This window comes from Anastrepha ludens, chromosome 2 (assembly GCF_028408465.1).
Source record: "Anastrepha ludens isolate Willacy chromosome 2, idAnaLude1.1, whole genome shotgun sequence".
NCBI lineage: Eukaryota > Metazoa > Arthropoda > Insecta > Diptera > Tephritidae > Anastrepha > Anastrepha ludens.
Genome location: NC_071498.1, coordinates 9,613,795 through 9,641,471, shown reverse-complemented (window position 1 = coordinate 9,641,471; position 27,677 = coordinate 9,613,795). Strand labels below are relative to the sequence as shown.

General features: G+C 35.9%; 1 long non-coding RNA gene across 1 annotated transcript; it reads left to right on the top strand.

The window, feature by feature from the left end:
• The first annotated feature begins 13,619 nt into the window (after positions 1-13,619).
• LOC128863078 (uncharacterized) lies at positions 13,620-26,950 on the top strand. Its single transcript, XR_008454572.1, has 3 exons — positions 13,620-14,203; positions 15,584-15,809; positions 25,706-26,950. It is a non-coding gene; the product is annotated as an uncharacterized LOC128863078 (long non-coding RNA).
• The last annotated feature ends 727 nt before the right edge of the window (positions 26,951-27,677 follow it).

Here is a 27,677-nt window from a genome sequence, read left to right as displayed (position 1 = left end):
AGTCAAGAGTGCAATTTCTCTAAAATTCCTCCGAATCGCAGATTGTATATGGAGAGACCAGACGAAATGCAAAATTAGCAGAACGTTATGGCCCACCCACAACCTTAAGCAATCGTCAACATTGATAAACATGAAACGACGGAACACCTGCAGACACGCTGCGGCAATAACTGGTTCTGATCTATCGGCGAACAATGAGGCAGAATGGGTATTCCTCATAATAGGCACACTATCACAGTTGTAAACAACCGCAGAAAAAGGAAACAATCTTCCATTTCCTCTGCGAATGCCCTGCCCTATGGAAGGACAGAATGTTAACCCTGGGCCAACCGCTGTTCAAGAGTCTCGAATAACTGTCTGGATTAGACGTCAACAACCTAATAAGGTTCTTAAACCGCACAGACTGGATATAGTCATGCTGTAAATAACCGTTAATCAAGTTGGTCACGAGGATATGGCAACAAGCGCTAATTTGATTCTGGAAGATGCACCACTTTAACTAACCAACCAACCAGAACATTAAAAGTAAACAAACCAATAGCCCATCAATAGATAGTGAAGGAGCTTCCCCGCAAAAGGGGAAATGAAAATACTGTACATTTTGCCACTATACTAAAAGCGACTGAGTACAACACTACTGACTCTGTATGAAAATCCTCAGCGATTTGTGGTGGACATCAAGTTAAAGTTTGTCAAAACTTGGTTAATGAAATTTTATCTATTTCTTCGTCCCATTGGCTGTGTTGTGCAGAGTTGCAATAAATTTAGTGCTTTGTTAATAGGACTATGAATAAGTTCGTGCGGTTTTTTTTCGAAATTTGAAACTTTATTGACGTAAAATGGTTACAAATTTAATATTCAAAATATTGTCCATCGCTTACTACTACTTTTTCCCATCTTTCTGGCAATTCACGGATTCCCTTTGTGAAAAATTCGGTCGGTTTTGCCGCAATCCACGAATCGATCCATTTTTTGACTTCATCGTAATTACGGAAGTGCTGGTCAGCCAGGCCATGTTGCATCGATCGGAAGAGATAGTAATCGGATGGCGCAAGGTCTGGACTATACGGCGGGTGGGGTAGGACATCCCATTTGAGCGTTTCTAAGTATGTTTTGACCACTTGTGCAACATGTGGCCGAGCATTGTCATGTTGCAAAATAACTTTGTCGTGTCTATCGGCGTATTGCGGCCGTTTTTCTCGCAGTGCTCGGCTCAAACGCATCAATTGTCGTCGGTAGACATCCCCCGTAATCGTTTCATTCGGTTTCAGTAGCTCATAATACACAACACCCAGCTGGTCCCACCAGATACATAGCATAACCTTCAGGCCATGAATATTCTGCGCCGACGTCGATGTTGAAGCATGGCCAGGGTATCCATACGTTGCCCGACGTTTTGGATTGTCGTAATGGACCCACTTTTCATCGCCAGTCACAATTCGATGCAAAAAACCCTTTCTTTTGTGCCGTTGAAGCAGTTGTTCGCATGCCATAAAACGGCGTTCAACGTCTCTTGGCTTCAATTCATACGGCACCCAATGGCCTACCTTTCGGATCATTCCCATGGCTTTTAAACGTTTGGAAATGGTTGATTGATCAACTCCCAAAGTTTTTGCAACCTCTTCTTGCGTTTGAGCCGGATCTTGATCGAGCAATTCCTCCAATTCGGTATCCATGAACTTTGGCGGCGCACCCTCGCGTTCTTCGTCTTCCAAGCCAAAATCACCACTTTTAAAGCGTGCAAACCACTTCTGGCACGTTCGCTGAGATAGAGCATGCTCACCATAAACTTCCACCAAGATACGATGACTTTCGGCTGCTTTTTTCTTCATATTAAAATAATGAAGAAGAATTCCCCGCAAAAACACATTATTTGGCACGAAATTCGACATTTTCAAGTGTGGTAAAAATATTGTTGTTTACGCTTCAAATAAAAAACTTATACTGACGTTTGTGCCTTACGACAGTAGCTCTCCAATGAATGTTTGGAAATGTGGATCGATGGAATAATAATCAAGTTACGCCACCTGTTGTAAAACCGCACGAACTTATGCATAGTCCTATTACATATATATCAAAATGCGAAAATTTTTAAGTTTGGTGTTTGTTTCTTATTTTTAATTTAAAGATACCGAAACTATAAGTTAAAAAAAACTGTATTATTAAACAAAAGAAGGTTAAAAAAGATCAGTCTGAGATTTTAGTGCTAATGAAAATTTGTTGATTCTTATAGAATTTGATGATTTGAAAGTGCAAATCTAATTTTGTGCTCCTTTGGAGGTTACGCAAAAATATTAGATCTTTTTCTCTCAACTCTTCTTAACAGTGAAAACCTTTTTACAAATAAAAAAGCGTTTAAATTTACTGAATGCGAATTAAAACCATAGAGGTGTAATCGATTCTTCCGGTCCTCAATCCTTGATGGGATATAGGGCATCACAATAAAAATAAGCAACAAAATACCAGAAAATACTGAAGAAATCATAACGACATTTTTACAAAAAGAGTATCTTATCTTGTTGCACAACCTCTCTTAACAAATAACTCATAAATTAAGTTGTACATAACCATTTGACAATTTGTGACGCATACAAAATTCTTTAAGTAATTCAATAAAAATTTGCTATTTTATTTTCTTTAAATGGGTATTTTAGTGCGTTTTTATATCCAAAGCTAGGCAACACTGCAGTAGCGAGAGAGAGATTTGACTGCTGAAAGGAGAAGAACACCAACATTAACCGCAATAGAGAGCAATGGGACCAGCTGTTACAAAACAAGTAAAGCTAAATAAAACTGAGTGAAATATTGAACTAGTTTTAAAAAAAATTATATTTTTCAAAATTGTAGACATTACTTTTAATTAGAACAGGCTAGACAAATGTCATGAAGAAAGAACTAAGGGGCCGTTCAAGTATTACGTAAGCACTATGGGGGGAGGTGGGGGGTCTTTGTTTTGCTTATTTTGGATGACATGGGGGGTAGGGGAGTCTAGATGATGATTACGTCATCAGTAGTTATTTACTTTTTTACACGAATGACAATCCTCACATCATCTATGCTTGAAAACGAAACGAATTTTCGGAGATTCCCGCAAATATACACGCATACGCGATTCGGGGAATTACCGCGCGCTGTTCACTATTGTCTAATCATCACTAGTGTCTAAATTTCATTGTATCATTGTATCTAAGAGAATTGAAGAAGAATTGCAAGCGGCGACTAAAAATAAATCCAATCTACTACAATTTTTTTCCCAAGGTGAGTGACGAAATCATTTTAGGTACCTATGAGTACTAGAAATATTAGAAATTTATGCGAATTTTGCAATTTCCCTCTGAGGGAAGTTGATACACGTAAATGACGGGCTATGGCTTTAAATAATCTTTAAATGCAGTTTTTATTGCATGCTTTGTATTTATGTAGCTTAATAAGAGAATCTTTAGCAGAACCAATAGAAAGTTTGTACTTTTAGGGAACGACTACCTGTAAACCTGCAGAAAAAACACAAATTATACAGCCAGCTTCAAATATTAAAAAACAGGAATAAGAGAAAATAAAACCCGGTAATGAATCACAACAGCAATGTGAAAATAATGAAAATTCAGATAAACAGAGAGCAAAACCTTCTCAGGAACCTATGAAAAATAAGATTGCTCTACTCGAAAAAAATCTGAACGCTTTGTATTCTACCAGAGATACTATGCCAAGCCGTGCTGAAGTTGATAAACAGATCATTAAGTTGCGTGAGGAAATAAAAACAGCAAAACAGTCTTTAACCAGGAAGATTCAAAACGCAGTTGCCCAGAAGAAACACAGGGATGGTATGAAAAGAAAGTTAGAAGATATTTGTCATGAAAATCCAGAAATAAAAAAAGACTATCTCTGAGGGATTCAGTGGGACGTCCTAATCTTGAAAGCAATCAACCATCACTATTGAAAACAATTGCGGATATAGCTTTATTTGGGAGTGCAGCAGATGATAGAAGACGAACGGAATCTATTCGCAGAGTAAAAACTCTTGATGAACTCACATAAGAATTACGTAAAATAGGATTTGACATTAGTCGCAGTGGGACATATCTAAAGTCTAATTCTGCAGAGGGACGAAGACATGTATCGACAGTCCCTGTTAAGCTCATTCGGGCTCAAACTGATCACCACAAGAGCCACTTAGATATGAAGTTCGCTGAAACATCAATCCATTATTTAGAGAACATAGCACCCATACTTGGACCAGATCAAGTATTTTTCATATCTCAAGATGATAAAGCTCGAGTCCCTATTGGCGTAACTGCGGCAAATAAGCAAGCACCTCTTCTAATGCACATGGAATATATTATAGCATCAAATTACCTGACCACGATTGGGTAATCGCTGAGCGTCATAAATTAATACCATCTGTTTACGCTGGTATCAAAATCACTTCCAGTATGCTAGGACAATCGCAAGCCGTTGGATATTCTGGACCAACATACATCGCTATTCGAAGTGGAAAGCATAGTTCATCTACTGCTAATACTCATGCTCAGGATTTTGAGACCCTTCTCGTACTTGAAGAGTTTCGACCATTAGCTAAAACTGACCATGGACTAGTAAAACCAGAGGTAATCATGACGGTTAATGGAAGAAGTGCGTACAACATAGTAGAGCGCAGAATGGCTCCTTTTAGTCGGGAACTGGCTGGTTTAATATTGCCTCATGACCATTTTGGGTCTCATTTGGATGAACGTGGCGTTACAATTGATGAACATTTAGAAAGATCTAATTTCGAATTTGCAGGAAATGTATTAGCTGAAGTATGGAGTTCAATGGAAATTGATGGCTATAATGTTACGGCAAAATATGTTGGGGCAGGTCAACAAGATGTTCCTGATTTTCCACACATTAAATGGTATTCAGAACATGTGCGTGAAAGCCAGTACTTGCTTCAAATTGTAAAATGTAGAAATACAGAATGCTGTCGTCCAAGAAGTGGCCTACAGGCCGGCAGAAGACTTTCAGCCTGGGTGGGTAATTGGTTAGGGTGAAGGAGGAAGGGGGGGCGATGTCGGCAAGAAAAAAGATTTTTTTTAATTTTCAAAAATTTGTTTACTATCATTTCTTATTGAAGTTACAAAATATTATCATTAAGGTAAATATCGTAACTCTACGTATAAATAACACGGTGTGACAAAAAAAAAAAAAATTAAATATACTTTTATGGAGACCTAGCACAACTTGTAGGTATAGTAAAACTAAGAAACATGGTATAGGAGAAGTTTCCAATACACCCCCAAAATCTCATTTTATGGCCATAAAACCGTTTTTCAGTAGGTTGATGTGAACAATCACTCCTAACTTCGCCAATTTCCATCCGATTTCGAATTTGTTTTTTTAGTTCGAAAGAACAAAAACAAGCCTTTTTGACAGTGTGTTGACAATTTTTCTGAAATGACAACTGACGAGACTGTAGACGGAAGTATTTGGATTTTTTTTATTTTTTCTCTATTTTTTCAACTTTGACATAATTTTTACGATATTATCCGTTAGTGAGGATTTTTTTAGTACACTACTGTTATAGTAAATTTAATTTTGCGTCGAATGAGCTATATTTGACTGTAATTGAATTAAAATTAATGGAGTTGTGTGAGTTTTAAGATTTTTTTTTTTTTTTTTACTAATTTGGTATGTAGGTATAACTTACGCTAAATGGGAATAAGGACGTGTTTTGATGCGTTGTTATAGATACGTAATATTTATTGGAGTATATATGTATACATAAGAGTACACTGTACTGCATACAACACAACTGGTTAGAACTTACGAAAATATCTGACATATTATAGCACTTTTTTTTTCAATAGAAATATGAAAAAGCTCCCAAGTGTACCAAAGTTCACACTGTACATTGATTAACAAAAGAAGTTTGTTATCATAATTTAACCTTATTAAAACGTCAAAGTTTTATTGTTTGTTTCATTGAAATTCAAGAGATATAAATCAAAACGTTGCCAGAAAAGTCGAATTTCTCAATATTCTCCGATGATGTGGCATCATCAGCCTTATCATAAACCAGATGATTGTTATTTTTGTAAAACGGACGTAAACGGTCATCATTATAAAACTCGAAAGCACATAAAGTATGCTGATGTTGCAACTGTTAAGAACCCCTTAGTCTTGGACGATATGATTGACTCAACTGCAAGTCATGAACTGAAAGAAGTTCAACTCATTGCTGATGATGATCAAACTGATAACAATAAACCTGATGATGAAGAGTACTTTCCGTCTGGTTCTAAGTCTTCAGAACGACACATTGTATCAAATTCAGATTTTCAGGATCTTTCTCGTGATTTACTTCTATCGGGAAGACAATCTGAAATGCTCGCTTCTCGATTTAAACAATGGAATTTAGTTGATGACGACTTCAGATGAATGATGATGATCGAATTTCTTACAGAGAAGTATTCAAAACTGATGAAGAGAATGACAAGTGTACCGTACCATACTAAACTCCAAAGGGCCGTTTCCACTGCATTTTTAAGTTTGGAACCAGTTCCGCTGTGTACTGCACCGTACCGCACCGTACCATACCGTACAGTGCTGCACTGCACAATACTCCAATAAATATTATGTGTTTGTAATGACACTTGTTATCATTTTCATGCTTCGATGCCTACATACCAAATTAGTACAAAATAAAAATAAAATCTTAAAACTCACACAACTCCATTAATTTTAATTCAATTACAGTCAAATATAGCTCATTCGACGCAGAATTAAATTTACTATAACAGTAGTGTACTAAAAAAAATCCTCACTAACGGATAATATCGTAAAAATTATGTCAAAGTTGAAAAAATAGAGAAAAAATAAAAAAAAATCCAAATACTTCCGTCTACAGTCTCGTCAGTTGTCATTTCAGAAAAATTGTCAACACACTGTCAAAAAGGCTTGTTTTTGTTCTTTCGAACTAAAAAAACAAATTCGAAATCGGATGGAAATTGGCGAAGTTAGGAGTAATTGTTCACATCAACCTACTGAAAAACGGTTTTATGGCCATAAAATGAGATTTTGGGGGTGTATTGGAAATTTCTCCTATACCATGTTTCTTAGTTTTACTATACCTACAAGTTGTACTAGGTCTCTATAAAAGTATATTTTCACTGTCGCACAGTGTAAGCAACCTACTTTAATAGAAACTCAGGTGCGCAATGCAAAAATTGCGGTGCGCTTTGCTTTTCGTGAAATAAACTGATTTAATAACTTTTCTAAATCTAGTTTGTCTGTAATCTCGCGATACACATGTAAAATAGCAATGTTATTAAGCCGATCCTGCGACATTGTAGACCTTAAATATGATTTGAGTCGACGGAGAACAGAAAAACTTCGTTCATTTGAACAAGATGAGCCAGGAATCGTGATGAGCAAGCGAACAAATCGCTGGAATTCTGGAATAATCCCTCTAACCCATTCATATTTTTTTAGAAAATCTACAACCTCTCTCAAGTTATTAGCTTGCTCATTTTGTCTTTTTAGAAGTTCCATAAACATGTTTCTGTCGCTAAGCAAACGTTCTTTGTCAAAATCATCTTTATAAAATTTCACAATGACATCAATGTCTGCGGCCTGACCGATTGCAAACCTTTCCAACAATTTGAAAAATTGCGCGGAATCATTTTCAAATCGCCTTCTCAGTGACGAAATTAATTGATCATAAATTTCGATGTACGACTTTCTGAAAAAATCTTTAGCAGTCTTGAATTGAACGTTTGTGGTTGTACCTGTATCGAGGCGTTTCGGAATTTTTCGTTGACGCGGAATTCGTGGTTCGTCAATTTCGAGATCCTCAGCTGCTTGGACGCTTTTTTGCCAAATTTCTTCAAATTTGGAGTCACGAGAAGCGTTTAAAACGTCAGTCACTGCACCGACTTTTTCGTATGATTCGATGACGGAAAGATTCATCTTTTGCAGGTCTTTGTTCAATATTTCGATGCGATCAAACATTTCTATTAACATGTTCAAATAAAACGTACAATCAAAAGACTCCATGTAATCGTAGAATCCAGATGCCTTGGCTGACATTGCACTGTTAATTTCCTTGTCGACACTGCGATCATGGAAAAATTGCATCAGTTGAGCATAATTGTCCCTCACAGTTTTTAAAGATTTTATTCGTACAACCCATCTGTATCATGAAAATAACAAAATCTAAAAATCTTAAACATGTATGTATATTTCGACGTGCCATACGAAAACTAACACTTTTAAAATTGCCTACGAAAAATTACACTTTCAAAATGATGTAAGAAAACTAACACTTTTAATTTGTGCTGGCGAAAACGAAACAATTTTAGGTAGTACATTTTCTTCAAACAAAAAGTGAAAGTGTTAGTTTTCTTCAGACACAAAATTTCTAGTGTTAGTTTTCGTATGGCACGCCGATTTAAACTGAATAAAAAAAAATTGGTACACTAAAATTTTTTTGAATTTCGTTAGACATGGTGCTAAGATGGTATTTCTAAAATCTTGTAATTAAAAAATAGCCAATTATATAACAGGAAGAAAAAAAAGTTTGCACAAAGCTCAGGGGAATTTTTCAAAATTTGCTAAACGGCCATCAAAATTTTCACCTTTTTTGGCAGAATTTTTAGAAATTTTCTGAGTACGCAGTTTTGTAGGCCAGTCAATTTGACTGTAATAATGTGCAAGCTAGAAGTAGCGAAATTTCCCTGATTTTTTAGAATTTTTTTCGTCGAGGGTTTTGCCTAATTTCTTCCATACAAAAAAAAATTAATTCTAAACATTCTGCCAAAAAAGGTGAACATTTTGATGGCCGTTTAGCAAATTTTGAAAAATTCCCCTGAACTTTGTGCAAACTTTTTTTTCTTCCTGTTATATAATTGGCTATTTTTTAATTACAAGATTTTAGAAATACCATCTTAGCACCATGTCTAACGAAATTCAAAAAAATTTTAGTGTACCAATTTTTTTTTATTCAGTGTATACATTTTAAAGACGAAATTTCGATTCCTTATCAATACCTGGTCGGGCAATAGGCTGCAAGAGAAGGCAAGTTTTCCTCTCCCTCGTTTTCCGCTTGAATCTGTAAATCTCTGAATTGTGCAATTCGTTTTGGAGAGTCTCTAACAAAGTTTATAATTTCTCTTAATATTCCAATGCATTTTCTTGCTGATGACATATTTTCAATCGCATCCTGGACAACGAGATTTAAATTATGAGCATTGCAGTGTACATACAATGCTCGAGACTCTTTTTCAAGAATTCGCGTCTGCAATCCCGAAATATTGCCAGAAAAATTGGAAGCTCCATCGTAACACTGACCCCTGACTTTTGACAATGGCAAGTTGTATTTTTGGAAGATTTCTTCGACAAGATCGAACAATGTTTTGGCCTTTGTGTCCGAAGTCGAAAAAAATTAAATAAAGTGTTCTTTTGCTGTCAAATCTTCGGAAACAATTCTCAGACAAACAGATACTTGCTCGATTCGGGATACATCCGAGGTTTCATCCAATAAAATGGAGCAGTATTCAGCGTTTCTTATGTCTTCTATAATTTCCATTGAAACTGTGGTGGCCATTAGTTCGAGGATTTCATTTTGACTTCTGTGGTGTAGCCATTTATGACCATCTCTTTGGAGCCAAACTTTCAGTTCCACGACATCTTCTGCACGGGCCTGTAGGAACGTCATGAAGTTCGATCTTTCATCATTGTTGTCTCCTCTTATAGGCAAACCTTGTATAGCCAGTGCTTTCAATGTGCTGAATATTTTTAATAACGCTGTACGATTATCCATCATCTGCTTGAAATGGGCTGTCGATATTTGCTGAACCACGTTAGTTTTTGCAACGTTCAATAATGCTTCGACGCAATTGAGGTGTAGGCAAGTTGTTGAATGAATTTTTAGTCGATCTGCTCCATGCTTCCAGTTTGAAAAACCGTCGTCAACCCAGGCTTTCTTAGATTGGACTTCACGCGTGTGCAAATTGATGACTAATTTCCGTTCGCATGCATCAGTACAATCAGTGCAAAATCCTTTATCATTTTTGATTATAAGCCATGGATATTGTTCTTTATAGCGTTTGAAACGCGGGGGTGTGGTTAGACTTTTTGAAGTATCTGAAAAAACATGAATACAAATATAAATGTATTTCATGCACATGTGTATAAAAAGCTATTTTTTACTTACGTTTTTTAATATCGTTTTTATTGCTTTCTTGGTATTGATTTTGATTGCAATCTACTACATCAACGCGCTCGTCAGCTTTAGTATACTGAATTTCTGTCAGTTGTTCCACCTCGACTTGTCTAACCGCATCTTCCACGCTCACTTCGTTATTTCTTTTCCGTCGCACTATAAATTTATCCATCGTTCTTTTCACTTCAACCCCCTTTCCAGTTTCTTTTCTTTATTTTCGTTTCATCACTACTTTTTAACAATAGACATGAAGGTCGACAGGGCTGCCAGTATTTTTTTCAAAATCACAAATTAGGGCTCTGCAATAACAAAATGACTGTGGGGAAAAGTAGGCATCGCAATACCAACGCATATTTCGATAAACTCGATAGTTCCATAATTTCCAATCCTAGTTAGCAGCTGTAACATGCTAGTAAAATTTGGTGATTTTGGCGATTTTTAAGGGAGAATACTGGCAGCCTTGCAGGTCGAGTTAGTTGAACAGCTGATTTTTACTTTTTTCATTTTCAATTGCAAGCATAGTTGTCAAAATCAAGGCGCTTACATTTGTTTGTGTGTGTGTGTGTTTATGTTCTCGTTTGTACTTTGACAAGTCTCTTTCAAATTACACTAACAAATACATGGGGAAAGCTACTGCGTACACCTAACATGAATACACCTTGATTCAGCTGATTGATTTCTGGCACGTACTTTACTGCCAGTCTCAAAAAACATAAATTTTTCGGAAAATGTCATCAAAATCTGGGTGGGTGTTTTACCCACCCGGAATTTTCTGAGTGGGTACAACTACCCACCGTACCCACCTATTTTGCCGGGCCTGGTGGCCTATTCAGATTACTAGATAACAGGTTTCTTGCACCACCTGTAAAAGTAAAACAAACAGTTGATGACTTGATTTTGGATGAAGGAGGGCAATTTCTTGATCTTCCAGTCAATTTAGCTCTACGCTTAAGTGCTTCACTCAAAGATTTCCTGCAATTGCCCTACGATTATTTTTGTCCGACGGTAAAATTGAGGCTATCAAGTCGAACATGCACAACGTGTGGTCTTTATCATGCTTCCATCAAGTCACTAAATCGTCACATCGAGAAGATCCATAAAAAAGCAAACACGCACACTGATAGGAAAGTTAGACCTGTAAGAGTCGCTGCTCGTCGTGCTAATGAACTGATGTGCATTATTCAAAATTTAGAGCACCATGATGTTGAATGGCTCGATGAGAACGACGTAGACATTCCAAAATCGGATGAAAGTGAGCAGATTCTCAACACTGAGCAGCAATCCAAGCAATCCAATGCCATCAAAAACTTAGAATCATGGATTCGGGTTTCATGGACTGAAGACTGTTAATTTGAATTTAATATGTGTACCAAAAATTTAAAATAAGTTTGTTATGTTCGTAAGATTATAATACCTATTTTTGTCTCTTACTCTATGTTGAATACTGCATCAGTAAAATCTAATCTCTATTCTAAATCTATTTTCTTATTTTTAAAATTATAATTATAGCATTATAATTATAATATAAAAAAAATACATTTTTTAATTGAAAAATGTTTACGTAAGCATGGGGGGAGGGGGTAAAAGCTTTGCTTACTTTTGCTGACAAGGGGGATGGTGGGGTAAATAATTGTAATAAATCTGCTTACAGTGCACTCGCGGTAACTCGAATAGCCGCTAAGTCGAACGACGTGCTAACTCGAACACATTTTTTCCCCTATTGACTTCTTTGTAACTCGAACAATAAAAAAGCTCTATAACTCGAACAAAAAAACAAATTTATTTGTACACACATTCTTTTCAAACATGTACATTTTGTACATAGATACATATGTAATAGTATATGTATATAAATTATATGTATGCTAGTGTATTGTCCATATGAATATTTCGGCGTTAATATCCCGTTAGTTTTCTGGGAACAACATCTTGCATTGACCAAATTGCTTTAAATTTGTCATTTGTAGTATATCAGTGCACGTGAGTAATGGATCGTAAAAGGTTGAAGTGTTTAACATTAAAAGAGAGGGCTGAAGTCCTTAACAAAATTAAACGTGGACGTAGTGTTACTTCTCTAGCGAAGGAATATGGGGTAGCCAAGTCCACCATAAGTCTTATAAAAAAGAAAGATAAGGCAATTTATGGCTTGCACTAACGCTACCGGCAACCATAAGCTTAAACTTCTCGTTATTGACAAAGCAAGAAATCCTCGTGTTTTCAAAAATTTTAACTGTCCGGTGGAGTACAAAAATTCCAAATCAGCCTGGATGACTTCGGCGATTTTCAAAGACTGGTTTCATAATTCGTTCGTGCCGCAGGTAAATTCCAGATTCATTAAAACAATTTTTTTAACCAAGTTAAATGACTTTAATATTTAGGTAAGAAAATATTTGAAAGATGGGGGACTACCTGAGAAGGCTCTTCTTCTAATTGATAATGCCCCATCACATCCCAACGAAATCGAATTAAAGTCCGAGGATGGTTTAATTTTAACTATGTTTATGCCGCCGAATGTGACACCATTGATCCAGCCAATGGACCAAAATGTAATTCGTATAACGAAACTATACTACAGAAATTTTCTACTGGCTTCCATTTTCAACAATCGATCGAAAAATCGATATCGATGACTGTTTTTTTAACATAGCACACTCAATTGATAAGTCGAACAAATTCGATAAATCGAACAGCGCCTGTTTTAATTAGTTCGAGTTATCGCGAGTGCACTGTACGTAATACTTGAACGGCCCCTAAAACTCCGAGACTAAATAACAAAAAAAATGCTAAATCAAGTTACGAAAATGGTAATCTGGCCATGCTGGAGCTAAAATCACGTAACTCATTGTCAAATTCGCTGAGCGCAAAGTAACGGAACCACGGTAGGCGCCGTCTCATTATTCTCTTCATCACGATTTTCGCTTATGCGAATAAAGCTGCGGCATTGGCCGCATAAAAACGATGTTACGAATGACGATGCGTTTATAAAGAAGGCATCGATGTTGAAAACCCCAATATTTCAACCATCGCTTTTCTCAAAAAACACGTTAACTGAATACAAAAACCTAACTACTGTGGTGCAAAACTCTGTGTTCTAAAATTTCTTGCTGCGAACCTTTCAAAACTCACTTAACCTAAAAATACTTAACCGCATTTCATTACCTTCTCTGCTTTGGCACCACTTATTGGGTGCTAGCTAGAATAGCAAAAGTCAGCGCGTCATCTCGTAGTCGCTAGCTCAAAGTTTACAATCGCTATTTTCCATTTCGTATTCGTCTCTCCGCACAAAAGAGATATCTGTCTGCTCGCATCATTCAGCAACATTGTGTATTCACTCACACCCTTTGCAGAGTTGCATTTTTGCGCATCGGCATCTTTGACAGCAAATTGTCTTATCGTCTAATGCAGATTGGCTACTGCATTTACTTCGCGTTGAGTACGACTGAAAGACGGACGTTTTAGTTGTCGATTACCGCGTTGAGCAACTTCCTGAAGAGAAGAATGGAAAAAGTTCTTTTTTTCTCAAATTTCACATACTTTTAAAATTGTGCTAAAGCAAAAAGACTTTTGGAAAATTCAATTGTGTAAAACGGTGAAAACTTAGTGTGAAATTGTGAAGAAAACCAACCTGAAATATCTTGGGAAAGAAAAAAAATTTGTTTAAAGTTTTTTTTTCTGCTACCATCGGAAGAGTGAGAAAAAAATAGCACAAAAGCAAATGGAATAAATGACTGATTGTACGTGTGAGCGAGTGAACATGCGAGCGCAAGTGAGAAAATGAAAAAATAATAAAGTAGAGAAAAAATCGAATTCCTTTGTAGGTGTGTATTTTGACAAACAAAAACAAGGAAAACAAAATGTAGAGGCAAGAAAACAACAATGAATGGGTAGAAAATTCTGAAATTTGCTGCGCTGCAAGAAAATTTGAAGTGTTGCACAGACGAAAAGACGAGGATGTGAAAAAGGAAATACATAAATAAATAAAATCACTAAAATAGAATCGTAAACGTAAGTGCCTGAAAATTTTCAATACAAGCACCAACAAACCATATGAGGTGTCGGAATTGGAAGTGAGCGTGAGCGCTGGTAGCCAAGACCAGTGGGAATTAGCGAGGGACATTTTTGTGCAGATATACATGCATGAATAAAATTTTGGTTATATACATATGTATGCACATGCATGGGTATACAGCAAAAAGGTTGAGGGGAGTAGGAGCTACACGTCGGCACATGTGACCACGCAAAGAGACTTTTGTGAGTGGCGTTGGCGTAGGGTTGTGCACAGATTACACGGGCGCAGGCATGAAATGAAAAACTGAGAATGGTCAGGCATACTAAATACCTATCAAATCTGTTTGAAAAATTATCGCTAAAAAGTGTTTGCAGCTTTCATATGTATTTAACTTTATTGATATTAAGAAGAGTTGTATTTTCACAACCATTCAGTGGCTTAACACCAGCGCTTTCTGGTAAAATTTTGTGAACAGATATTTAATGTACATAAATGCATACAGATATACATATGTACACACATAGCTATGTTTTGCTATTCGTTTTTAGCACGCTCGGCACCGCTAATCTCAATAGCAACTCATTTGTTTTATTATTTTCGGGACCGGGCCAAACCAACTTGCCCCTACCTTTCTCCACCGGCCCACTCACCAATATTCCAGTTTTAGAAGCGAGCTCACTCGCTTCTTCGTTCATTTCATTTGCTCACTCGTTCGCTGCTGTCAATTTTACTGTCACGGCTGCCGCTATCGCGCGTTCGCGTACGTTTTTGTGTATATATTTTCTATTTTCCTCAATGAATGAAACATTTTTCACGGCAAAGTGAAAACTGCTCGCGCCCCAGAAAAGCACAGCCGCACTACATATGTACATACATGCATATGCAACATGACATGTGTGGGCGTTATAAGCGAGGGTGCAACGCCAGCAGGGTGCTATCGCCAAACTTTCATTCGCTTCGAGTGGCTCACTGAGCTGCCTGGCTTAGCCGAATAGGTTGTTCGTTGAATTGCACAGTTTGCTACTACAGTCGGTCGAATAAATGTACTTAAGATAATGCAGACAGACGGACGGGCGGACGGTTGATAAAATTTTATCTGCAAGCAAAAGAAACAAAAAGAGATGTTTTTAAAACAATAAATGAGTTTGTCAATGAAAACAATGCCTGTTTCGGCCTAATTTGGTGCATTTTATTGTGCGAACAAAATACTGTGAATAACAACAAAAAAACTGAATTTTTCGCATTGCAGAATTTATCGATTTGGTGTGAATTGTTTGTTCGTTAACAGATATTATCATAAAAACGTGCAACTGTGAAAATCAAAGTAATAAATTAGTGATTAAAGTTCAAATATGGAAATACATAAATATTTGTAGGTACATATGAATGAATAAAAAATGACGGCTGAAAAACAAGAATAAACAAATTCTAACATGAATGTGCATGGGAGAAATATTGAAATCAAAGAAAATACTATATTTTAATACAGTGAATAAGAAGTTACAAAATGCGTGTTTATTTTGAGTTGCCGCATAAAGCAATCAATAGAATTGGCATTGGGAAACAAGTCCTCTGAAGGTCAAATTTGTTTGCTGTTTTGAAGTAAGTTGACAAAAAATGGTTTTTATCATCATACAAAACATCTCATACAAACATACATACATAACCATATGATCATTAGCATAAAAATCTCTCCCGTTCATACGGAAAATCCATTCTTTTTTTTTAATTAATAATAACAGTGGCTTGTATTTCATAGATAAATACCACAAATATAAATAATAATTCAAGCATCTTTTAAAACTTCAACTAGTGACAATAGGAACAAAAAGGCAATATTGGGTTGGCTTTCCATTGCTACCACGATAAATTTGCTTGTCATGTCTAAGTGCGTGAATCGAATTTAAAAATTATCACACATAAATGTAGTGACTATATCAGCCTGTTGATTTATAGTACTTTGTTTAAATAACCATTAAGAATTAATAGAAATATTTAATGTTAAAAATGTTTAATTTTTGCATAAGCTTAATAATGCCCTATAACAGACGCTGTTTTTTACTTAAGGGGTTACATGGGTTTTGTGGGTTCAAAAAATCGATTTTTTACTTATTAATTTCTATAACACCTCAAGAATATTATCCTAAATTTTCAAGTCGATCCGAATAAAAGTTTCGGAGATACAGCCTTTGGAAGGTGTCCCTACAAGCCTCTTTTATTGTTACTCAAAACTTTAATCGCGTTTTTCTCGGAACCGTGTTTTCAAAGTCGGTTGTCAAATGTTCTCGAAAACTACTCAACCGATCTTGATGAAATTTTACACAGGTGTTCGAGATACAATTTACTCGTGCTTGGACGAAGGATTTTTTTTCAATTACAACAATTAAAAAAAAAATATCAAGCAAATTTGACCGAAATTTTATTTTTTGGGAAAAAATGTCTGCCAAAAATCCAATTTTTACATTTTTTTTTCTTTCGTTCAAGCACGAGTTTATGGTCTTAACTAAAACACTTATTTTTGTTTTTTCATTATCGATAATCCTGTCAGTAGTTATGCTGACATCGCGGACGCACTTTTTTTCGAGGGGTCACCGGAAATGACGTCACAAGGGAGGAGTTTTAATTTTTTTTGTGTTTTTTTTTTTTTGAAAATTTCAAAAACTATTCTTTAAATATGTATCTATAAGACAGAAAAAAGTTTGAATAAAATAATTAGTTTTTTACATAAAAAAAATATTGAAAATAGGCCTTTTTTACCCTACGTGGGTTTGTAACCCCTTAAATACAAACACAGAAAAGTAACAATATTCACTTATAAATACACTTTAATAAGTCAGGATTTGAATTAAAGCTATTTTTACTCAATATTATTAAAAATCTATTATTACAAATATTCTTCTACACGTTTGTAATACCGTGCAAAATAAATGTACGGGACGTCCTGTCCAAGGATCGATAGTGAGAAAAGAATGAAGCGAAACCGAGAAAACCCAGTCAACCAACAATGAGGTTCGATGGCATTTTTGTAGTTTTTAAAAGAGTTAAATTAACCTTTGGCGTGAAAAAAATAATATATTGTATATTTTCATAAAAAGTGAAAATTTGGAATAAAATATCGCGCGATTAATCGATAAAACATTATTTTCAAAAATAGTGAAAATTTTTACTAAAAAATGGCGATAATATAATATTAAAAAAAAAAAATTAAAATTTGGAACAAAAAAATCGCAAATTTCGCCTACGGCTCATTTTTATTTGGACTGTACATATGTACAGCTGCGGTCAAAATCTTAGTAGTGCACATACGTAAAATGGAATGGGTTAGAAAAGTGCGTGTAATCGCTTTTATAAAAAACTTTGTTTTTCCTTCTTACAGCCCAAATGTCAAACAAACCAAAATCCAAAACAAAAAACCATCTTATTTCAGTAAGGTAAAATTATATTTAGAAAAACTGCAGCGAATTTTGAGCGGTCAAAAACTTAGTAGTGTAACAAATTGTAAGAAATATTTTGACAAAACTTTTATATGGTAGTGATTGTATTTTTATTTTTACATGGGGTTTGGTTTAGTATTTTGTTGCATGACCCTTATTCTTTAGAATTGCAGCACAACGGCGTTGCATTGAGTCAACAAGTTTTTGACATCTTTCAATCGAAATCAACTCCCATGCGCTCTTTACAGTTTCTCACAGTTGCGTATTAGATGTTGGCTTGCGTTGGGCTACTGCCTCCTTGACATCAACCCACAAATTTTCAATGTCCTTGAGTATATCAACATATGAAGCGCCAGTCAGTATTTTCTTAACCCAATGAATGGGTCCCACGCCTGGGCAAGAAAAGCATGCCCAGACCATAATTCTAGAACCACCACTTTATTGTTTTTGTTGTATACTTTGGCTGGTATTCGGTGTTAGGTGGTTGTCTTACATATTGGCGCGATCCCTTTCCACCACATACAAGTCAATCTTCGACTCGTCCGACCATAAAATGTTGCGCCATTCGGTCGAAGGCCAATTTATATGTTCTTTGGCGTATCGAAGTCTCTTTTCTACATGCGTTTTTTTCAACAACAGTACTTTTCTTGGACCGAGGGTACCCAGGACGTGCTCACGCAAACGCCGACGAACAGTCTCAACGCTCGACGGCAGGCATCTTTTATCTCCGCAGCGGCCGCAAATGAAACTGCTTTGAGTAGCTGACGATAGACTTAACTTCTCTTGCCGACATTGCTAGCTTTCCTCCACGCTTTTTGCCACTTGGTTAGTACTTGATGGCATTACGTACCATTGTTGGTGAGAAACCAATGATATTTTGCACTTCCACATAAGTTTTTCCATCAGCAATCAATTGTTTTATGCGGACGCGTTTCTCGGGTGTGCAATTTTTCCTTCTGGACATTACTGAATGAGGAATAATAAAAATTTGGCCATTAGCTACAGAATATCAATTAAATAAACCTATCTCACCGTTTTTTTTTTTTTAAATTTTCACAAAGATAGTCGCGATAATATTAATTTTTCACACACTTTTTCACTTACTACTAAGATTTTGACTGACTAAAAAGTCGTTGCAACTAAAATTTCATGCAAAATAAACGAAACCAACAGGTTAAGGGGGTATTCTAGTCTAGAGGCCCGAATTTCGAGCATTTTTTGACGATGAATAAAAAAAAGCTATTGGTATTTTTACGATACATTTTTTTATCATTTATTTATTCATATATTAGGAGCACACAAAATAAATTTGAAAAAAAAAAAATGAATTTTCATGGAGTTATGCGTCCTTGAAGTGGAAGGGGGGAAAAAAGGCAGTGTCCCCGTCGTCACGATTTCTACCCTTGTGGTCATCTGAAAAAAAAGAAATACAAATTCTTAATTAATATGAATGTCATTATCGTATGAACCAGAAAAAACGGGGAAAAAAAATTGTTCCATAAAATGGCGGCTACTCAAAAAATTGAGGTCGATTTTTCTCTTATTTTTAAGCTTTCTCGAATTGTTTACACATATTAAAAAATTGAAATTTCCAGTTTTTCGAGCTTCATACGATAGAGATATATTTAAGGAATATTTATGACAAATTTCAAGCAAATCGGTTGATTAGAACTTGAGATATCGTGCCGACCGTATCGAAAGAAGTAGTTTCGAGAAAAACACGTTTAAAGTTCGCCGACCGCTCAAACCAGTCCAGCTGTCGCGTCACTAAAATAGTTGTAGCTTCGAAAATAATTCGAATTTTGAAAAATCCTTTTAGGGAGATATTTTTGAATAGTTAAACTATCAAATTTTGAAGAAAAAAAAATTTCGATTTTTTCAAATTTCTAGACTAGAATACCCCCTTAAGTTTAGCAAGTAATTGCACAACTTGAAGCCGACTTCTTAATCTAACGGATTTCACAGTGGATGGCAAAAAATTGTTGTGATACAAAAACGTGGCCACTTAAATATAATGAGCCATAAGCACTACTAAGATTCTGACCGCAACTGTATATAATTTAGCGCGTACACCCTATTTGGGTGTTTAGCCGAGCTCCTGCTCGTATTTGTGGCGTGCGTCTTGATGTTGTTCCACAAATGGAGGGACCTACAGCTTCAAGCCGACTCCGAACGGTAGATATTTTTAGGAGTACCTTTTTCAGAAATACACTCGGATACACACTTTTTCTTAATTTTTTTAAACTTTTTCTACATTCTCTCTGAATTCCGAAAGGTAGTCTTGCACCTACCCATTCCGCTACTGCGGCCGTTTTGGGTCATTATATTGCATAAAAAGCAATCCAAATGGTACCATCACTTCTTGAAGTACATGTGACCTTGTAAATAAATTTTTCCATTTATTTGTTATCAAGTAAATAGGTCTTCTTCCATACCAAGAAAAGCATTCGCAAATCATTATGTTGCCGCCATCGTGCTTGTCTTTTATTTTCCATTTAATTTTTTTTGTTTTGTGAACCGCGGCGAAAACTCTTGTCCTTAAGGACGCCCGGCATTTTGTTTGCCCAGCATTATTTCCAAATGAATTAATTTTTGTTTCATCGCTCCAAAGTATGTTATACCACTTTTTCATACCTTCTGGTCCACACCATGCTTTGTGCTCTTACCAAAACTTTTCCTCTTCTTTAAAATTTCTTGTTTCAACAGGAAATTTACGAACTATTCTGCTTGGTACATTCATGTTGTGCAATCGACACCGTACAGTTTTCGCTGAATGGCCTTTGATGACTCGAAATGATCCCTCTCCTCGCCTCGCCCTTCCTCGGCGATAAATTTGTAAATTTTTTTTTTTTTTTGTGTTTTCGATTTTCCATTCATATTCATATTAATTATGAGTTATTAAGTGAAATACCTAATTCGCTGAAATGCAAGAGTTACCCGAAAAGTACCCATTTTAGTGGCCTCGCAAAATTAACTTTATAAATTTTAAATTCTTGTTAGATTTCAAATAACGTTGCTATCGTGTCAAATTTTTCGTACAACAACTTTGTAAGTAACAAATTATATTCGATTGGAAACTACATTGCTACTTCCCATGGGACAGTTAAAAAGGCTTATCTCCCGTTTTATAATTTCATACTGCATAATTTACATACATACAATTTGTTAAGGTAAAAGCACTATTTTCAAGCACCACATTAAAAGTTGTCTGATTATCTATAATTCTACCCAAATATATTCATTATTCAGTAAATAGTCAGGCTCAGATATACTATAGGCAGCATATCTACTTGTTTCTTTTTGTTTTTTTTAAATCTCCCCAAAAACTAACTACCATATCATAAATGCATATAAAACGTTATTTTAATTTTTCACTCGCATTAGTATTTAATTTAAAAGCCAATTATAAAAAAAACTGCAAACACCTGCAATTTTGCTTGTTGCCGAAAATTTTTACATTTAAATTCGCCAAACAAAATGTTTGCTCGTTAGTTACTTTGATTTGTCGGGTAGTTACCGACGTCGTCATTGCCGCAGCAGCACAGCAACAGCAACAACATATTCGTTGGGCGATTATTTGCAAAGTTCGTGCATTGTTGGGGCATTCGCTCGTTCGTTCTTGACTCACAAGCTCGTTTATTTCATTCATTTCAATGCTCCACTCGCATTTTATTTGAACACATTTTAGCGCAATGATTCCCTGGTTACAAGGCAATCGTTTTGTTTTTGTTTGCCTTTTTTTTTTTTTGTTTTTTTGTATTGTAATTCATATAATGCCTTGTCTGTAGTTTTCTTACTGGTTTTGTTCATTCTTTTCATTTCATTCTTTGCTGACATGCTCCCCAACGAAACATGTACACAAATATCGCACTCACACTCTTACCTAATCGACTACACACCGTATTGCTGTGCTTCTTCTTTTTCTTGCTTCACTACTTCTTGTCTGGTGTTATAGGTATATGCGCATACAACAGTATATGCACATACATATGTACAAAAATAAGTAGTGAGAGCGAGTGAGTGTACGCAAAGCGAGTATATAAATACATCATGAAACTCTCACACTAACTCTAACGCACTCTCCTACTAAGCCCATGCACATACATATTTACAACGCATTCGCTTTGATTGATTTTGTATATAGTTTTCTTCATTCTGACTGCGTTATTTTACCCAACTTTTTCATTACTACTCATCTCCGACACCATCGTCATCAGTAGCAGGCATCATCACTGCCAAAGCTCCCATAGTTGTAGCTATTGTCAACGAGTACTTTTGTACCAGCATTGGAGTCATCGTTGTCGTTGTTTGTTGCCGACAGCGCATTTTGTTTTTGTGTTTGGAGTGTTTCACCTCTGTTGTTGGTACCCTTCTCGTCTTCTCATACACACATCATTTGGTAACGAGTACTGGGAAGTGCTCCAAAGTGTACGAGCACACACAGTCGTACCGTATGCGCATTGTTGCTTGTATTCATGCCGATGTTGTTGCTTTCCGCGTTTACCAAACTTTTTGTTTCTTCATGTTTTTTACGGTTTTTTTCTTGTTCTTACTTCTTTTATTTTGTAATTTTCTTTTGATGTTTGCTCGTTGCCTCTGACAGAAATGATTGTGTATGAGCTGCTTCTTCTCCTACTCTTTTGTGCGCGTACTATTGCTATTGCCATCGTATGTTCCTTTTCGCTCCTCAATTCTGGTGTACAATGTCTGCGAGCATTTAGTGTTCTTGTTGTTTTATACTCGTTTATATTTGTTAGCCATTCGTTGGCTCTTATATATAGTGTTTTCACTGAGTACACTACTTTGAATATAAATGCATTTTGTTGTTTGTAGTATTCCTTGTATGTGTTTCTTTGCAGCGAGCTCTATCCTTGTTGTCCAAACAACTAAATAAATAAAATACTAATGACTGTGCTATTACAATATTAATGACATGAAGGGATTTCATATTCAATGAGATTATATTAGAGAATAAAAAGTGGTGAGCAATTCCAATTTAATATGTCAGGTTCACTAAGCTCTGCTGGAAAAGTGCATATCACACGTAAATACATACATACATATGTATGTGAAAAATCACGCATAATTCCAAGTTGTCATACGAACCTAACCTGATGGGGGTAAATAAATGGGCAGTAAGCGGATGCCTACAGAATGTTTGAACACTCAATGACTCTTATAAGATTTTTGAAGAAACCTTTTTTTTTAGTTTAAAAGAAAAATAGAATTTTTCCATGCTTAAAAAAATTATGAATTTTCCTCGAAAAAATTTATTTTAATTTATACCTAAACCTACGTAGATTGGAAACAATAAAGAAACCAATAGGGAAGACTAAATTCGTACCGTACGGAACTTTCTATAGCCGCTACCATTTTAGTAGGCTGTTAATTTTGGCATTAAACAAACTCATAAATTATTATAGCCTGTAATACCAGAGGGATAGACGGAAATATAGCTTTAACTTAAAAAAGTTGGCGAGGTTCTCAACCGATCTTAAAAATAATTATATCCGATTTAAATGAGGTGGGGAGTAACACAAGTGTGTGGGTTCTATTAAGTCGTTAACGACACTAATACACGCATTTACCATAAAGTGGCTCTTCTAATATAAGTGGCTCTTCTAATATAAGTGGCGTTTGCCAATATAAGTGATGTGGGCGTGGTTACTGACCGATTTCGCAAATTCTCAATACAATATATGTATGTCTATATCTTTCTCGATTACTTTATGCTGTCACATACAGCCGTTATGTGAACAAAATTTTAATACCCTTAGGAACAAGTGGGTGGATATAAGAATCAAGTGAACTGTTCATTGAAGGGGAAAAGGCTGTGCTCTCTGGGAGTAGGAATGAGAGCAAGATGTTGATATTTGAGGCTGTGAAAAAATATTTCATAAACTCTTTTCTTTTCGTATTCTGAATCACCAAGCTGAGATCAAAGGAGATTACACTGCTGCCGTATATGTATGTATGTATGTGTATCTGCCTACGTATATATATATATATACTTCATAACTTCTGAAAATTATTCCAGTTCGGCACTACTATCACCTTTGAAATCATGATTTTCATGACTAATCTCTCTATTCCTTTGATAAAAACACTCCAATTGCAAAATGGTCAACAAAGCATTTAAGCAACTATAAATGAAAGACAAAACAAATATTTTTTTGTTTGTTTTTTATAGCGGAAACTTCCATAATTAAGTTTATAATACATTTTCAAATTGAATACAGGGCAAAATGAACAAAAACAAATGACAAAATACAATAAAATAAATGAAATACATAAAAAATTAAAAAAGGCAACAATATCTAACTGGCTGTGGACATGGCCATTAATCTAAGTCAATTGAAGCCAATCTGAGTGCGGCGACATGAGCGCTTTTAATGGTGCTGGTTGCTAATAGGACTATGAATAAGTTCGTGCGGTTTTTTTTCGAAATTTGAAACTTTATTGACGTAAAATGGTTACAAATTTAATATTCAAAATATTGTCCATCGCTTACTACTACTTTTTCCCATCTTTCTGGCAATTCACGGATTCCCTTTGTGAAAAATTCGGTCGGTTTTGCCGCAATCCACGAATCGATCCATTTTTTGACTTCATCGTAATTACGGAAGTGCTGGTCAGCCAGGCCATGTTGCATCGATCGGAAGAGATAGTAATCGGATGGCGCAAGGTCTGGACTATACGGCGGGTGGGGTAGGACATCCCATTTGAGCGTTTCTAAGTATGTTTTGACCACTTGTGCAACATGTGGCCGAGCATTGTCATGTTGCAAAATAACTTTGTCGTGTCTATCGGCGTATTGCGGCCGTTTTTCTCGCAGTGCTCGGCTCAAACGCATCAATTGTCGTCGGTAGACATCCCCCGTAATCGTTTCATTCGGTTTCAGTAGCTCATAATACACAACACCCAGCTGGTCCCACCAGATACACAGCATAACCTTCAGGCCATGAATATTCTGCGCCGACGTCGATGTTGAAGCATGGCCAGGGTATCCATACGTTGCCCGACGTTTTGGATTGTCGTAATGGACCCACTTTTCATCGCCAGTCACAATTCGATGCAAAAAACCCTTTCTTTTGTGCCGTTGAAGCAGTTGTTCGCATGCCATAAAACGGCGTTCAACGTCTCTTGGCTTCAATTAATACGGCACCCAATGGCCTACCTTTCGGATCATTCCCATGGCTTTTAAACGTTTGGAAATGGTTGATTGATCAACTCCCAAAGTTTTTGCAACCTCTTCTTGCGTTTGAGCCGGATCTTGATCGAGCAATTCCTCCAATTCGGTATCCATGAACTTTGGCGGCGCACCCTCGCGTTCTTCGTCTTCCAAGCCAAAATCACCACTTTTAAAGCGTGCAAACCACTTCTGGCACGTTCGCTCAGATAGAGCATGCTCACCATAAACTTCCACCAAGATACGATGACTTTCGGCTGCTTTTTTCTTCATATTAAAATAATGAAGAAGAATTCCCCGCAAAACACATTATTTGGCACGAAATTCGACATTTTCAAGTGTGGTAAAAATATTGTTGTTTACGCTTCAAATAAAAAACTTATACTGACGTTTGTGCCTTACGACAGTAGCTCTCCAATGAATGTTTGGAAATGTGGATCGATGGAATAATAATCAAGTTACGCCATCTGTTGTAAAACCGCACGAACTTATAAATAGACCTATTATTACTCTTGTTGTTGTTGTTGTGGCTATGTCAATTGTTGCGGTTGCATATTTATGGGGACTAATAACAGACAGACGGGCGAACTAACGACCGAATGTCCAACTTTGGAGCGAAATTAATTAAATACATTTGATAATATGGACACTGATGTACACACATACATACTTACATATATATTTATATATTATAATTTTATAAGCTCACGGGCATGATATTATTTATTTCTATATATTTGCATGCGTGTGTGTGTGTGTGTGCGTGCGTGTGCGTGGGTCATTTGAACAAAGAAGTCCGCAACGCCGACGTCGTAGTAATTTAATTTTTACTCACATTTAATTTTTTTTTTTTTTTTAATTCTTATTTTGTATAGAAATATCAACAATCGAAACTACATACACACATACAAACATTATTACTACAAAGCTGTCACTACTACGACTGCAATAACAATTACAATAGGCCAGCAACAGGCATACATTTTCTGCGTAGGAGTCAAAGAAGTAAGGCTAGGCGCGACTAGTCAGTCATTGTCTATTCGACCGGTCGAGCAATACGCCTGCTGGTGGTGGGGAAGGCGGTGAGCAGCTATGCCGACTACTTACACTGCAGCTCTTAACAGTAGCTGGTAGCGAATGGCACCGATACTGGTCGGGCAGAGGGGGTGACCGGGGTCTGCGACTGGAGCTGCATTGACTGTTAACTCTGAGTCTCTAGAGTCATGCTACTGTGGCGGTGACGGCGGCGCACAGTGTTAAGCAAGTGGTGAAAAATTACTAAAACAAAAAATCTATGGGAAATATTATTTAAAAAGTTTCATTATATAACTTAAAAATTATTATAAACTTGTCAGATACGTAAATAAAATAGAAGCATAATTTTTTATTACCTGTTTTAGAGCCGTTTTCGGAACTAACCTATAACACTACAATTCACTTGCCTATAAACATATTTTCGATCTCCCTACAGTTTTTTGAACCCTCAAACCGATCATTTAAAATTTGTGTTTAGCTTCAAAATGAAGTGAAATTTATTTGGGCGATGTAATTAAAAAAAAAATGGATTTCACCTTCTTGGAAATAGTTGAACAAATGGTGGATTTTCACTGCATAGGAATGCCTCCTATGCGTTGGAATGTTCAGGTTGGGGAAAGACTTCACTTCACTTTGTATGTCCAACTGGGGCTGGTTACTACGAGAAAGAAACGACTGGCGTTTTAAAGTTAGGTATAGTTTATCATCAGTTTGTTTTAGTGAAGCTAGTTTTATTGGTTAGATAGGAAAAGGGTCCTAATTTTTATTAGTAGATATGCGACGTAAATGTTGAAGAAATAATATTTACGAAATTAAATCATGATATGTGCAAATTTGTGTTATTTCGAAATGGATATTTGGTAATAAAAACTGTCGAACGCTTTTTGAAAATTTCTTTAAAACTGTAATAGTGGCTTGTATGCACTTTCTTTCGGCTAAGATGTGTAAACTAAACTGGGCTGAAAAAGCTGTAAATATGTACCCCATTTTTTAAAGCTTATGTTGAGAGAATTTCGCCTTCAAACAAAAAATACTTTTTGAGCTTGCTAAAAACTGCCGAAATTTAAGAATGGACACTATTTCTATTCTCATGCGAATAATTTTTAAATCTTTTATGGAATTTTCTTTTCATTTAAATCTTTAATTTTTTGTAGATAAGTTTAGTTTAAGAAATTAATAAAAGAAACATATTTCGAAAATAATTTTCTATATATTTCTTACAACATAAATCGAAAATTTTCCTATTTTTGCCAACAACAAAAAAATATTTTTTTATGTGCATATGAAAATATCTTGAAAACGTTTCCTTTTAATGGCTAACTTTTTTGTGAATCCTGGAAAATCGTTATATACAGTATAGCAATCCTTACATACAGACACTTAAGGGACTGAAAAAATTATCCTCTTATGCCAGGCGTCCGCTTATAAGAAAATCGTTAAGCAAGTTAAAATAATTTGTGACTGACCTTTGATATTTAATCAGTTTTACTTCCACAATCAGAACAGATATACACATAAATATTTGACGGAATGAAACAAGGTGAATTCATTCCTTCTTTTCTACTTTTCTAATACTTCCCGTGACAATCAAACGTACAAAACATTGTTGTTGGTCTACTGCCACCACTTTTTATGAATGCGCCTTGTAAGGTATTGAAATTCGTTTAAAGAATTCAGAAATTTTAGCTTCGCGAATTTTTCCTTTAATTTCAATATCTTGCAGGTGTATTTCAATGCCTTTGAGGTCACTGTGATATAAAGAAATAGCGTTTAGTTTTTTGGTAGCTAAATAAGCTTCTTTATAAGAAGTCA